At 37.9% G+C, this 12,948-nt stretch overlaps 1 protein-coding gene across 5 annotated transcripts in view; it reads left to right on the forward strand.

Annotated features, from left to right (window-relative positions):
* Ranbpm (Ran-binding protein M) overlaps window positions 1–12,948 on the forward strand; it is a 37,023-nt gene that overhangs the window by 6,274 nt on the left and 17,801 nt on the right. The window lies entirely within an intron of this gene.

Here is a 12,948-nt window from a genome sequence, read left to right on the forward strand (position 1 = left end):
AAAATATTTTATTTTGCTTAGTCCCAATTGGTCATCCGTACTTTATTTTGTAAAAAGTACTGTCAACAAGATAAGCTTTACAATATTGTAATATGTTTTTTTTTATTTATTTTGGTTATGTTTTTTTCGAATATGGCAAGACGCTATTAATAAAATCGCGATTTCAACGGCGTCACACACCGCACGGTCAAAACCAAAATACCAGGATCGCATAAATCAGATGAGTAATATACCAATCAACGAGTGTCCATGGAACTGCCCACCGTGTACTAGGACCGCATAACTTACAGGAGTATAGCAGTCAAGAGTGTCAGGATTTTACGTTTTTTTTCTAATTGTAGATAAACATACCAATTTACACCATCATTCATCATTTTTATGTATACAATCTCTTTGCTAGTTATGGGCCCCTGGTACTTTTGTTACCGGCACAAAAAGTATCGAGTCACATTTTCGGGTTTATAAAATGCCCATGTTGTCTTCACCTGTGTTTTAATGTAAATTTTATTATATTTATATGAGAGCTATACCTTTACCTACATCGAAGTTTTTCATTTAAAATTTCTTCTAACACTTTTATTTCTGACGGTACTCTGATACGTGAAATTTTATGCGGGGGACGAATCGGAACTCAAAATTTAAATATTTAATTATTTATTTTGCTCGAATGACCAATTGGGATTTGGTGTATGGAAAAAATAGTTGGTGACCAATCGGTACTAATGACAAATTGGGAATAACTCGTTCCTGATACGCGGCGAATATATAATTACATATATTATTGAAGTTTCGCATTCTGAATAATCATAATTAATTCTAAATTATAATTAATTTCATTCCACTTCCACATTTAAATATGCACTTTGCTCAACGAAGGTTTGCTTGCTTTTGACAAAAATAATAGCAGTACAATTTGCAAATGCATCCTCTTCACCCTACCTCGTATGTGAGAGCGCTGCATACCCTGTGGAGGTTGCTTAGTTCTTGTGGGGAGTCCCTCTTGAACCGAGGAGTCGGCTTGACGAGAGCTCGTGAGTGAGAGCAACATGTACCGATCTCCCCTGGTGCTTGTGTCGAGGATCCGACTTTGTGTTACAATACTGTGGGTACTTAAAGTAACGTTAAAAATGTAAGGTAGCTAATGCTGTGCTATGCTGTAGTAGTGTATTTTGTATTTCTGAAGCTTTCTCTTAAAATGAAAAGGTCATAGTATAGTAAAGAGTAGCGTCCTGGTGCAGTGGCCAGCGCCCCCACAGGCGGCTGTTGGGCTCGCTTTGTGTTCGTGCGGTGCACCGAGCGTTGGGGGCGAGTCGACGCCAATTCAATTGTTGGCAATGCTCACTATTATCATGTTTCCTAGTTTGAGTGGGTAATCACAGGAGGGTTTACTCGATAAATACGCGATGGAAATACGTGATGCATTCTTCACATTCAGCTTTATCTGCCCAACACTAACTGAACTGGAGGTGTTCAGCTGACAAGTTTTTAAGGTTCATTTTATTTTTTACTGCTAACTAATGTAGAAAACATTAGTAGTAGTAGTTAGTAGTTACAGCCTATTTATCGTCCCACTGCTGGGCACAGGCCTCCTCTCACACGGAGAAGGATTGAGCATTAATCACCACGCTTGCTCAATGCGGGTTGGTGATTTCAGACTATATAGTCCAGGTTTCCTCAAGATGTTTTCCTTCACCTTTTTATCAGCCATTGGTGTCTAAGATATACTTAGAAAGTACATACAAACTTAGAAAAGTTGCATTGGTACTTGCCTGACCTGGATTCGAACCCGCGCCCTCATACTCGAGAGGTTGGTTCTTTGCCCACTAGGCCACCACGACTTTTAAACATTATGTTAGAAAAAACTCTTTGAGGTTTAATATTCAGAGATAAAAAAAAAGTAAAATCATGCTTGCATGAGTTAAATGATACCAAATAAAAAAATCGGTCTTGAAAACATGCAGGCATTGCTTTGAATAATACATAACCTTCCATATTGTAATGAGTTTGAGAAGCCTCAATTTAAAGTGAATGTGATCAAAAGCTCGTGGTTGACCCGGCTACTCTCTATCTCGAGGCTCTCCAGAGAAATCGCAAGTTGTCTCTCAAGCCACAACAAAGTTTAGAACTCAAGTGAGATAAAGCGGTTACATCAAACTTTTGTTAAAAAGCATTTTCATATTCTTCAGCAACGAAAGTGATTTGCTGACATTTGTCTATTATTGTGTTTTACACGTGCAATCTCTTCAAATCCATTGTTACCAGAAACCAATTTTCTTCATACTGATCTCCGTTCAAATACACTCACGTAATTTAGTTTTATACTGTTAATTGATGATGTTACAAATTATAATATGTTTATAATAGTTGCGGATGACTGATGACGCCGGACCAAGTGCACAACATGCCAAATAAATATTAAATTTCAAACCTGGCACTGAAGTGGAGATGATTTCAGCTGTAGTATTCATGACTTACTGTTTGATGCGGCAATCTGTGATCATAAGGCCAAAGATCACTATGTGCTGGCAATTGTACACTAGTTACCTTTTTCGAGAGGGAAACTGCTGATCCCTACATACTTAACTTAAAATACGTTTATTAAATAATACAAAGATTCATTCCACAAATTCTACAAGGCCTAGATAGGCGTATTATTTACTTATCATAGTTTTAAGGATTTATGGACCCCCATTTATATAGAAAGTGACAAATCAACTACACTCTTTTGCAAAAAAAACGGGCACCTATCGAAATCTTAGTTTTACGGACTTTACGTGTATTTCAAAGGGTGTTAATGATTGTAGTATGTTTCTAGCATCAAAAGAGTTAGCCGAGCATGCATGAGAGTGTATTCTAAATTTGAATTTTGTACAATAGCTGAGAAATTGGTTAAACCTTGTTTTGGACTAATTGCTGGCAGAAAGTTCGTCGGTGTTTTGAAAAGTTTTTGAAGTGACTTGCAGGAAAATGATGATGCAGTTTTAATTAATGATTAATGTACTTTTTTGTTAGATCAAAACATTTTTGAAAAACTATGCGTATTTGATAAAATTTTCACCTGCTCTAAATGGGCTGTATTGATGATTGATGGCAATGTTAAGAGTTTCGGTATTTTAGTGTAAAGCGTTCTATTGTTTAGATATTGTACCCACGTGTTTTAAAATATCGCTTTTTCATAAATACACACTATTAGGAAGAGTATCAGTACTTTGAGCTGCGATAAAACCAATTTAAAGTAGGCAGTGCCAATCACAACTCGTCTCCTATTGGACTTTGCCATTTTTAAAAGTCTTGAAATTCTACAAAATACAGAAAATAGCGCAGAGACTGTGAGCACGAGGTCTTAAGGTCTCGTAATCACTGATTTTTAAACAACCTCGTCTCTTGGGAAACTCCGTAGACCTCTGAAGATCAATGAGTCTGAGCGTTCAAATAGCGTGTTTTCATCCCACGGACATTTTGTTAAATAAACTTGCCTATACCGAGATTTTCTAGCATCTGCAGCACTGTCCTGCTTAAATCATAACATTAATTGGCTATCTGCTCATTTCTTAAGAAACATACGTTTGGCCAATAATTTTGAATTCTTGACTCCCTTTCAGCTAAGTCGTCGTTTAGTAACCCGATACCTATGGAGTTATCGAGAGCTTCAACGAGGCAATAATTTGACTTTTTAGATAGCTTTAACCGTCCTCATCATTTTTCATGTGGTTAATTTTAACATTTATCACAAAATTTGGTATTCTTTAAATGTCTAAGTCCGATAGGAGACGAGTTGTGATTGGCACTGCTTACTTTAAGTTGGTTTTGTCGCAGCCAAAGGTACTGATACTCTTCTTAATAGTGTTTATTTATGAAAAAGCGATATTTTAAAACACGTGGGTACAATATCTAAACAATAGAACGCTTTACACTAAAATACCGAAACTCTTAACATTGCATCAACCATCAGTATAGCCCATTTAGAGCAGGTGAAAATTTTATTAAATACGCATAGTTTTTCAAAAATGTTTTGATCTAACGAAAAAGTACATTAATCATTAATTAAAACTGCATTATCATTTTCCTGAAAATCACTTAAAAAACTTTTCAAAACACCGACGCACCTTCTGCCAGCAATTAGTCCAAAACAAGGTTTAACCAATTTCTTAGCAATTGTACAATATTCAAATTTAGAATACACTCTCACGCATGCTCGGCTAACTCTTTTGATGCTAGAAACATACTACAATCATTAAAACCCATTGAAATACACGTAAAGTCCTTAAAACTAAGATTTCGCATAGGTGCCCGTTTTTTTTGCAAAAGAGTTTATTTTGATTTACCCTCTAAATATTTAACTTTTGTCTTCCGAGCGTAGAGCGCATTTAGCGTCTTCAGTAGCTAAAGCCCATCTTGGTTTTCAATCTGCCTTTTACGATTTTCTTTTATGGTGGTCGAACAATTTATATTCCTTCGTTTTCCTAAGCTATGCCCAGCATATTTCAGTTTTCTTAAACTGAGTTACGAGTTACGATATTAACTTACCTACTATTGTTTTACCAGTTCTCGTTCATCTCTATACTGGTTTAGCAATATGGTTTTACCTTCGTGAATAATAATTTTAATAGCAGTGAACATTGGCAGGGACACGGGTCGACTCTGCTCGGTATTGTATTCACTTATCTCACCGCATGTGGGCTACCAACTATTAAAATAGAATTTATTACAATAGAATTTTCTTTGTGTTCGAACGAAGGAACCACTTCGACTTTCTGTTCTTCTTCAATTATTATTTAGAATAAAGATGATGAGTTTATTTAATTCACTTCTTGTTATTAACGCCTGTGCATCTTACAATAACACGTAATCAAAAGTTGAATGCACTTGATTCATACTGCAGTTAAATATGTACTCGAGCATTTTAATAAACAGATCTTATGCAAATGTATATTCAAATTACGCATCATAGATATATTTTACTGCTGATCCCTCTAGTATGACAAGTGATAGAGCTCAAGGGACGAGGGTGTATCGGTAATGAGGTCATGTTGGCTGGAGGGCATCCTGTACAATGCTGCATAGCTCAGAGGGGTGACGCGACTTACATAGCTATGAATCAATGTTTGCAGATACTTATTAATTCGCGACAGTCATAATGACCTGGTGATATCTGCGATAATGTCGCCATACTCAATGCTATTGACAAAGTTCTTTTTCTGTAAAGAAACATTCTCACGGTTTCTCCTCTAGTTAACTGCACTTCATCATTTATTATGACTTTTTGCCTTTTCGCTTGTAAGGTTGTGTTCCCTGTTCTTAATCTCATCTGTTTTCTTATCTTAGACTCGGGAGTGTTTATCTTTTTACTGCAGTAGTAACTATTTAGTCATCTGTGCTTTAGTGTACCGTCGTTAATTCTGTTACTTGTGCTGAGGTGCTACAGTTTTTTTGAATCGCAATGCCTTGTAATCATTGCATTGACTGTAGATTGAACGTTGAATATAATATTCATAGAGAGTAGAGTCGCTATGATCGCTTCTGGTTTAGGTCAGTTTCTAATAATATCATCTGGAGTGAGCTCGTGTTATTTCAGCATTTCCTGGTACCTATGTTTGTTTGATATTGAAATGCGCGCCAGATCAAAGTGTCGTGTGTCGCTATCACGGCGTGTCGCCTATTGTCTGCCACTCGATGAACCATGCCTTGAATATAATTTACGAGTGCCGCCACCCTGCGCTGATCAGCGAGCAGCGCTACAGCGCATTGTTCTCCACTCTTTGTTCCCGGACCGCGCGCAACTGAGTGCTGTTTTACTTTTATATACTTAAATCTTTCATATTTTATTTACCTACCTACTTATCTATCGGGGGATCTTCGGTAATTGGGCCTTGCATACTACTTGCGATAACTACGCAATAATCTAAAACCAGTAACCTAATGTTGTGTAAAATAAAAGATACCAGCTGTTTAAGATGGTAAATATCGTATGATTAATATTTTATAAGAGCTGTAGACTATAGCGTGTTGGAGAAGCGACACCGAGTTCATGTCACGGCACCTTGCCAAATGTTACAAGTTTAGATCCATAGCTACCGTTAATCTAGTGCCGGTGTTACTGATGTTTATACTAGACGGGTATTTAACAATCTCTTAGCGATTTCCTTAAACAACTCACATCGGATGTCGACGCAATCACGTTGGCGTCAGAAGGCACGTCAAAATAAGACGCAGTAAGTCAGCGTTGAACGAACAAAGGAGTGTTGGGAAGAGGCACACAGGCTCCAGTCATAGCAACGTCGGCAAAGGGCCGCCCTTGCTTTCAAAACGGGACCGAAATGGTGCATCTAGTAACTGGGTCAAGCTCGCCTGCGTCGGGTCGCCCGCCACGTGCTCCCCCCACTGCCACTCCCCCTGCTGATGCTCTTCATTCACAAATACACCCAAACTTGACGTGTTACCGTCTATTTTTCCTTGTATCTATTTGTAGTACTGGCCTCGTCGAAGCCCCGACGTACGACTCTATTTAACTCAATTTCATTTGAAACTCAGGCCCTTTGTGATACAGATACATTTTGTTAACACGTAGTTCTGTTTTGTAATTATAACAATAACTTGTTCACAATGGCGGGTTATTTTTTCAAGGAGCGTATTTTAATACTAATTTAATACTCCTGCGGTCAGGAAGTAGCGTTCGAAGTCAGGTTTTCTGGCGCACAGCTAAATTACATCACAGTCAGATCCATCAAAAATAAGCTGATTATCAATTCAAAAGTAGACAGCCCGGTGTATTCACGGTAGAATTGAGATTTTACCTGATTCTGCTCGTACCTAGTGAAATTAGTTCATACTGAGTTATGAAACGAAATGTATGCTATTCAACCATTTACTAAAGAAAACTATAGATTAACTGAATAATTAGCTGCGCTTATTACATATACGTAGAAAATGTCAGCTTATACAAGTGCGTGAGGTCTGTCTAAAGGTGAATTATAATTGGATTGTAAGTCGGCTAAGCATAATTATGCAACCCGGTAGCTGATGGTAGTGAAAGTTTGTCGGTTCGTGACATACTTTTGAATTGCTTACTGTTATTGAAAGTCCCCTTTTTTCTTGTGCAGTCAGTTAATACGGAGGGTCACACGGCACGCCAACCTCCCATTTCAATAACTAAAGGGAGGACGTTAAAACTCCTCTCTTGCCTACGGTTTCCGCTTCCGCGTCAAAACTGCTGGTTGGCGTTTAGAGGCGCTGATCATGTGTCTTCACCTATTCTTTAAATATGTTTCAATGTACTCAAGATCTGCTTACATAGAATTCAGTACGATAAGTATAAAGAATTTGCAATTATTGTGTGTTCTGGTAGTTTGCTGATTTTGCACGTGTTATGCCAACAGGGTTTTCGATTCCGACGAAGTATTACATGATTTTGTATTTAAAGAGGCGCCTCTAATAAATCATTAATGAGCTATTGCTTCCTTTCTTAACAAAAACTGGTTTCGCCGTATAATTAATTGTTTATCAGAAATGTCTGAGTGAAAGAGGTCAAAGAGTGCTTATCGTGTTGTTTTATCGCTGCCAAATAAATGTATGGAGGCCAAACACAGCCAATGGCAGGTCAAGTTCACCTCGGTTGTTTTGTCTGATTTTTCATACAATCCTAATAATTACTTTATATTGTTGTTTTAATTTTTATCTTATTCCCTATACAATATGGATACAAAAGATGAAATAAAAATAAATCTCACCGGTAAAAGCAAAGTAAAAACTTGAATAGTAACGTTGCCGTTGGATGTGCATATCATCCTACACGTAGAATAAAGAGGAAGGATTTGATGTGTTTTTGCTTGACATAAATAGGCTCCGAAACAACTTGGCTTTATCGCTCGCACGCCTAAGCAGTTTTCACTTCAAAAAATTCTTACTACGAATAGTAAGAAACTCTTTCCTTCATCTGTTTTTCTGTTCGTGAAATTTGGTGCATAACATGAACTGTCCAGCTCATGTTATCCAGTTGTCCAGTCCAGTCCAGTCCAGTAGTTGTCCAGTTCAGTTATCCTCAAGAGCCATGGTAATTTTCCAGATCAATTTGATTAGCCGAAACCCAAGCCCAGTCATAAATAAAGTTAAATAAGGTTTTGAAAACCGCTCGTCATTGACAAGGACATTTCTAGTAAATATCAGTTCTTCTTGTATTCAAGTCTTTTTATTATGTGTTATGTTTATCAATACATAATGTGATATGTTTTGATCAATAAAGTGTTGGTTGAGTTGTCGTCGGAAAATAATTGTGTTGAGTGCGAGACCCTGTACGTGTCCATTCCAGGAAGCCTTAGTTATTTGCCATATTAGTGGTGTATCGCCTAATGGGAATCTATTTCAGTCGTATACATACAATGGAATAAAATCATTGGTATCTCTATCTAAGCTTTTCTGAACACTGTATAGTTGTTGAAACTGATTCTTACTAAAAACAGCTGTTTTTACAAACATCTGACAATGACTACTACAGAACGAATAGTATAAAAAAAACATTTACGTAATTACATCTTTTCAAATCAGCCTCAGAAACTCAGTGGCTTCTTTTTCCCCTATTGTAGCGAAAGCGCAGACGCTAACAAAAGACTGCACATTTCCAAGTCACATTGAAGTAGCGAATCATATTGCTTTAATAAGTGATAGTATGCAACGTAATTATGACATGCATCATTTAATACGATCGCACTGTAACCCGAGCGTTCTCCTTGAGTGAGGTTGCGTATTGCGACGCCGACATTGATTCTAATATTATATCGTAACGTGTTACCACGCGAGATGCACATTGCACACACCCATACCTCGGCAAATTGTCTTTGCTTTTGTAGTTAGTTGCTAGTTCGAATTAGCAACATTTCACTTGATTAGAAATGGTTCAATTAAATCCACCCAAAGCTTCTTCATGACTAGCTGGTCCCCATACGGCGACAATGGCAAGAAAATAAATTAATTGACCCGTAACGTTACATATAATTCAGAAGTCGTTATATTGCTTTTTTCTTGGAAAAAAATATACAGTTTCTCAAGACGAAAATAAACCTTTGACATTTCGAAACATTTAGCATTTTCTTTAAAATATGTTTGTACGCTTTCTTTATCCTCTTCTAAAAATAGATATTTTCTTGAGGCAGTTTTTTCGTTTCAACTGCTGAAGGCTGAGTTGTTCGTATTGCATATTGAATTGGTTTGAATGGTGCCTGTAGCAACAAACTTATGATTAGCGAGGCAGTAGTCGGAAAGCAATCAATGGGTGGCACGCGAGACGCCGGCCGCGGACTCCGCCATGTCTTGCTATAACTTGACGTCGACAAGTCTCTGAGGTTTGTGCACGCACCGCATTTCGTTTTACTAACTCGTTATTGTTTCCATTAAACAGTATACACGATTATAGTCCGGTAGTTATCTACGCAGCTGTTAGATCAGTATTGTTTTAATTAACAGCGTTGCAATTATGTACACTGTACACACGCATAGCAATGTGGTTTCTGTGATTAAATTAAGCGGTTGCCTTCATTCCCCTTTACCAAAAGTGACAAATGTTTTCACGAACAGAGAACAGTCGTTTTGAAATGATTGCCAAAATTCTTGCTATGAAAGACAGAAGACAACCTTTTAAAATATTTACTGAGAATTCAGTACAGTTCAAATAAGAAGTAGTCACGCCGTAACCATGAGTTAATGTATGGAATGACAGCCACACCGCTTGCGTAACGTAGACACGCGCGTCGTTACGCAAGCGGTGTGGCCTGTCTCATACATTTCCATACATTACAACTCATGGTTACGCCGTAACTACGCGCGTGACTACGCGCGTGGTTACGCATACGCATCCGGTCTGCTCGAGCCTTTAATGCCAAGGAAACACAAAAGGTTACATTAAGAGAAACATGCAACAATAATGGAAAGCGACATTAACTGGCGTCGTTAACTTGAACGGTTATGACTCCAGTGAATGTCAACGAAAGTTTTGCATCAAAACTAAATGATTCCTGAGGAGCGAAAAGATTAAACTTAGCAACGTCTAATTACAAATGAATGATTTGTGCAACTTGAACGGGAGATTCTGGTGCAACAGCTACGCTTGGCAGCCCAGCGGGTGATTGCAACGTTATTATAATGCTGTGGCGGACTAAAACCTGTATAGTCGGAACTTTTCGTGTGTGTGTTTTGTTTTATATTTTATTAATTTTTCTCCTTCAAAATAGTCTGACAGATTACAATACTTTTACAATCTTGATGAAGCATTTTTATTAAACATAGTCCTATTCAGGCCTTGATTATGAGCATCTCGCTTAGATGCTACAATGCTATAAGTGAATACTATCCACTACGTGCTTCAATAATACAAAAATATTATATAAGTATCTAGTTTTTTCAGTGTATTTTCTGTGGAGCAAAGAAACCTGGTTCTCAATTAGCCATGGCATTGTAACGCTAAATTATCTTAAAAAAGTACTTAATCTGTGAAAACGTTGCGCTTCAAGTTGTTAGAACTAGTCGACAGCAGTTTATACAAATCGCCAACTCTAAAGTATTGGCAAACATCCATTTTTGGGGTCCTTAACAAGAAACATTAAATATGAACAATTGAACAAAAACCGCAATGCGATTGCTTGTTTAGTGAAATGTTGTGAACAGTTTGGTTGGCTCGTTGTATCTAATAGCAGCATGATAGGGGAGCTCGGAGGTATCTACTGCTTATCTGCAGCGACGCTGTGAGATCAATTGAGGGAATTGGGTTACTGGGTCGCTATGGTGCTAGTGCTAGGCTTGGTGCTGGCCTCGGAATAAATTTATATACATATTTTGACACTAAATCTTTTTTATATTAATATATTGTAGTTGTGCCGTTTGTAACGCAGCATCATTGAAGCTTGATGGTACTTTGAGTGGTGTCCTTTAACAGTGTTTGCATGCGAGGCCTCAACCCTGACTTGTAGAGAAGTATCGCAGTATTACATCACAGATTCCTACGAGAACACTGTACTTCATTGTTAATTCAGCATCGGTCCGATACGATTGCTTTCATTGCGGTTTCGAAACATGCTGTGCGAATATTTGATTTTCTTCTGCAGTAATATCGTAATTTTGTTAGCAAAAACTTAGCAGTTCTGTAGTTGTATTACCTGTACGTTTTATAAGCAGGTTTATTGCTATGAAGTATTATTGATTGGCGCAATGAAACCAGTCTTATTAAACTTGATAAGTTATTATTGCGATGTGCCATTATACATATGTATTACTAGCTTCCGCCCGCGGCTTCGCCCGCGTAGATTTCGGTTATATCGCGTTTCCAAGAGGTTCAAAAGTCCGGGATGAAAACTATCTTATAATCCTATGTTCTTTCTCAAGCAACTCTATCTCTGTACCAAATTTTATTAAAATCACTTCAGTGGCTTAGACGTGAAAGCGTAATAGACAGACAGACAGAGTTACTTTCGCATTTGTAATATTAATAGGGATTGATGACAGGTACCGATTCGGGTACAAAATTACGATATTGACATCGCATATGAATGTTTGCTCTTACTTTCTCATCATAGTTTTTTGCAAAATTTGATGTTTTTCATATTAACAAAAAAACATGTATCCCTTATTGGATCGACTACTACATCTAGACGTATTCCCTCGAAGTAGTTCTTTATAGACATTAAATATTAGGTGGGTTTCAACTCCACCCTTACCAAGTTATCGAAATTAATTCAGTCACGAAAATCCCTTTCCTAACCGTTCAAGGCCCAGGCAGGTGAGGCAACAACACATGATTCTTAGATTTGAATCGTGAGTTAGAGTCGAGCACAGTTTGACGTTAGCGGCAGCATGCAAAGGGGATTTGTGTCGAAACATGTATCGGAGTTAATGTAATTGTAAGTAATCGCTGGGATGCGAGGCCGCGGCGCATGGCAACCGCGCTAATTGTTTCCACGCGCACGCCGCGCTTACCTTTGCCATGTTCTATGCACAATGTTGCAGTTTTTTTTCGTCTGCAGTTATTGACATTTATAGCTGTGCTCTTGGTCCTGGTTTCACCCTCGCCTTTCTCGGTGGCTCTCTCCATTTTCATGGTCTTTGTTTTATTTTCATTTCATTTGCATTTGACGTTTATGGCAACAAAGGGTGTTTTCCTTTTTTACAACCAGTTATTTTAACTTCGGCTGCTAGTTCATCGGGTTTTTCATCAGTTTCAATTGCAATGCATCAGTTTCAATTATTTAATTTTCCGTGCCTATCTCTCGTTGAACTTTTCATGCTTTCCTTAAAGTTAAGCTTCTTTGTTTGCAGCAGTTCTTGTTTCGATTTACGAGCCATGTAGGTAAATATATTTTTAAAAGAAGTCAATTCTGCATAATTAATTGATTTTCGATACTTCTCATCTTTGTAAGTTTGTGAAGCACGATCATGTACATTACACCAGTTTTGTTTATACCATGATATAGTTTTCATCTACATATTTATGTAGCGTGATAGAGATAAAATTATAAATAAAAAACATCGGTTTGAATAAGGTTATCTACTTATATTAGTCAACTAACATACGTGAGGAGGGGGGGACCTGCACCATAATGTCGAGCCCTGTATTTCCCGCCAGCTTACATAACACGTAGGTAGGTACACAAGTTCTGAGAAATAGGGAGTTCTGCCAAGCTCTCTACATAAGTATAGACTGTGAGGTTCGGATGTTCTGAAATGAGATTCGTTGTTAAGCTTAGAATAATCATAGTATTAACTCTAGAGTAATTAGTAGCTTAGATATTTTCGGCTCCATAGCACCACTATGCTCTAAACGCTCGTGTGCCGGTAGTCAGGACATTGCATGGCGTGTTGACGCACCATTGCTGCCGCGGCTTACCTGTCAAGGAAGCTTCTCTGGCGTTTGCGTGCAATGTATAGCTAAGCGGGATCATCGTAGCGGGCGCGGTGTTGCCTCGGCTC

Source organism: Helicoverpa armigera, chromosome 15 (assembly GCF_030705265.1).
Source record: "Helicoverpa armigera isolate CAAS_96S chromosome 15, ASM3070526v1, whole genome shotgun sequence".
NCBI classification, from domain to species: Eukaryota; Metazoa; Arthropoda; class Insecta; order Lepidoptera; family Noctuidae; genus Helicoverpa; species Helicoverpa armigera.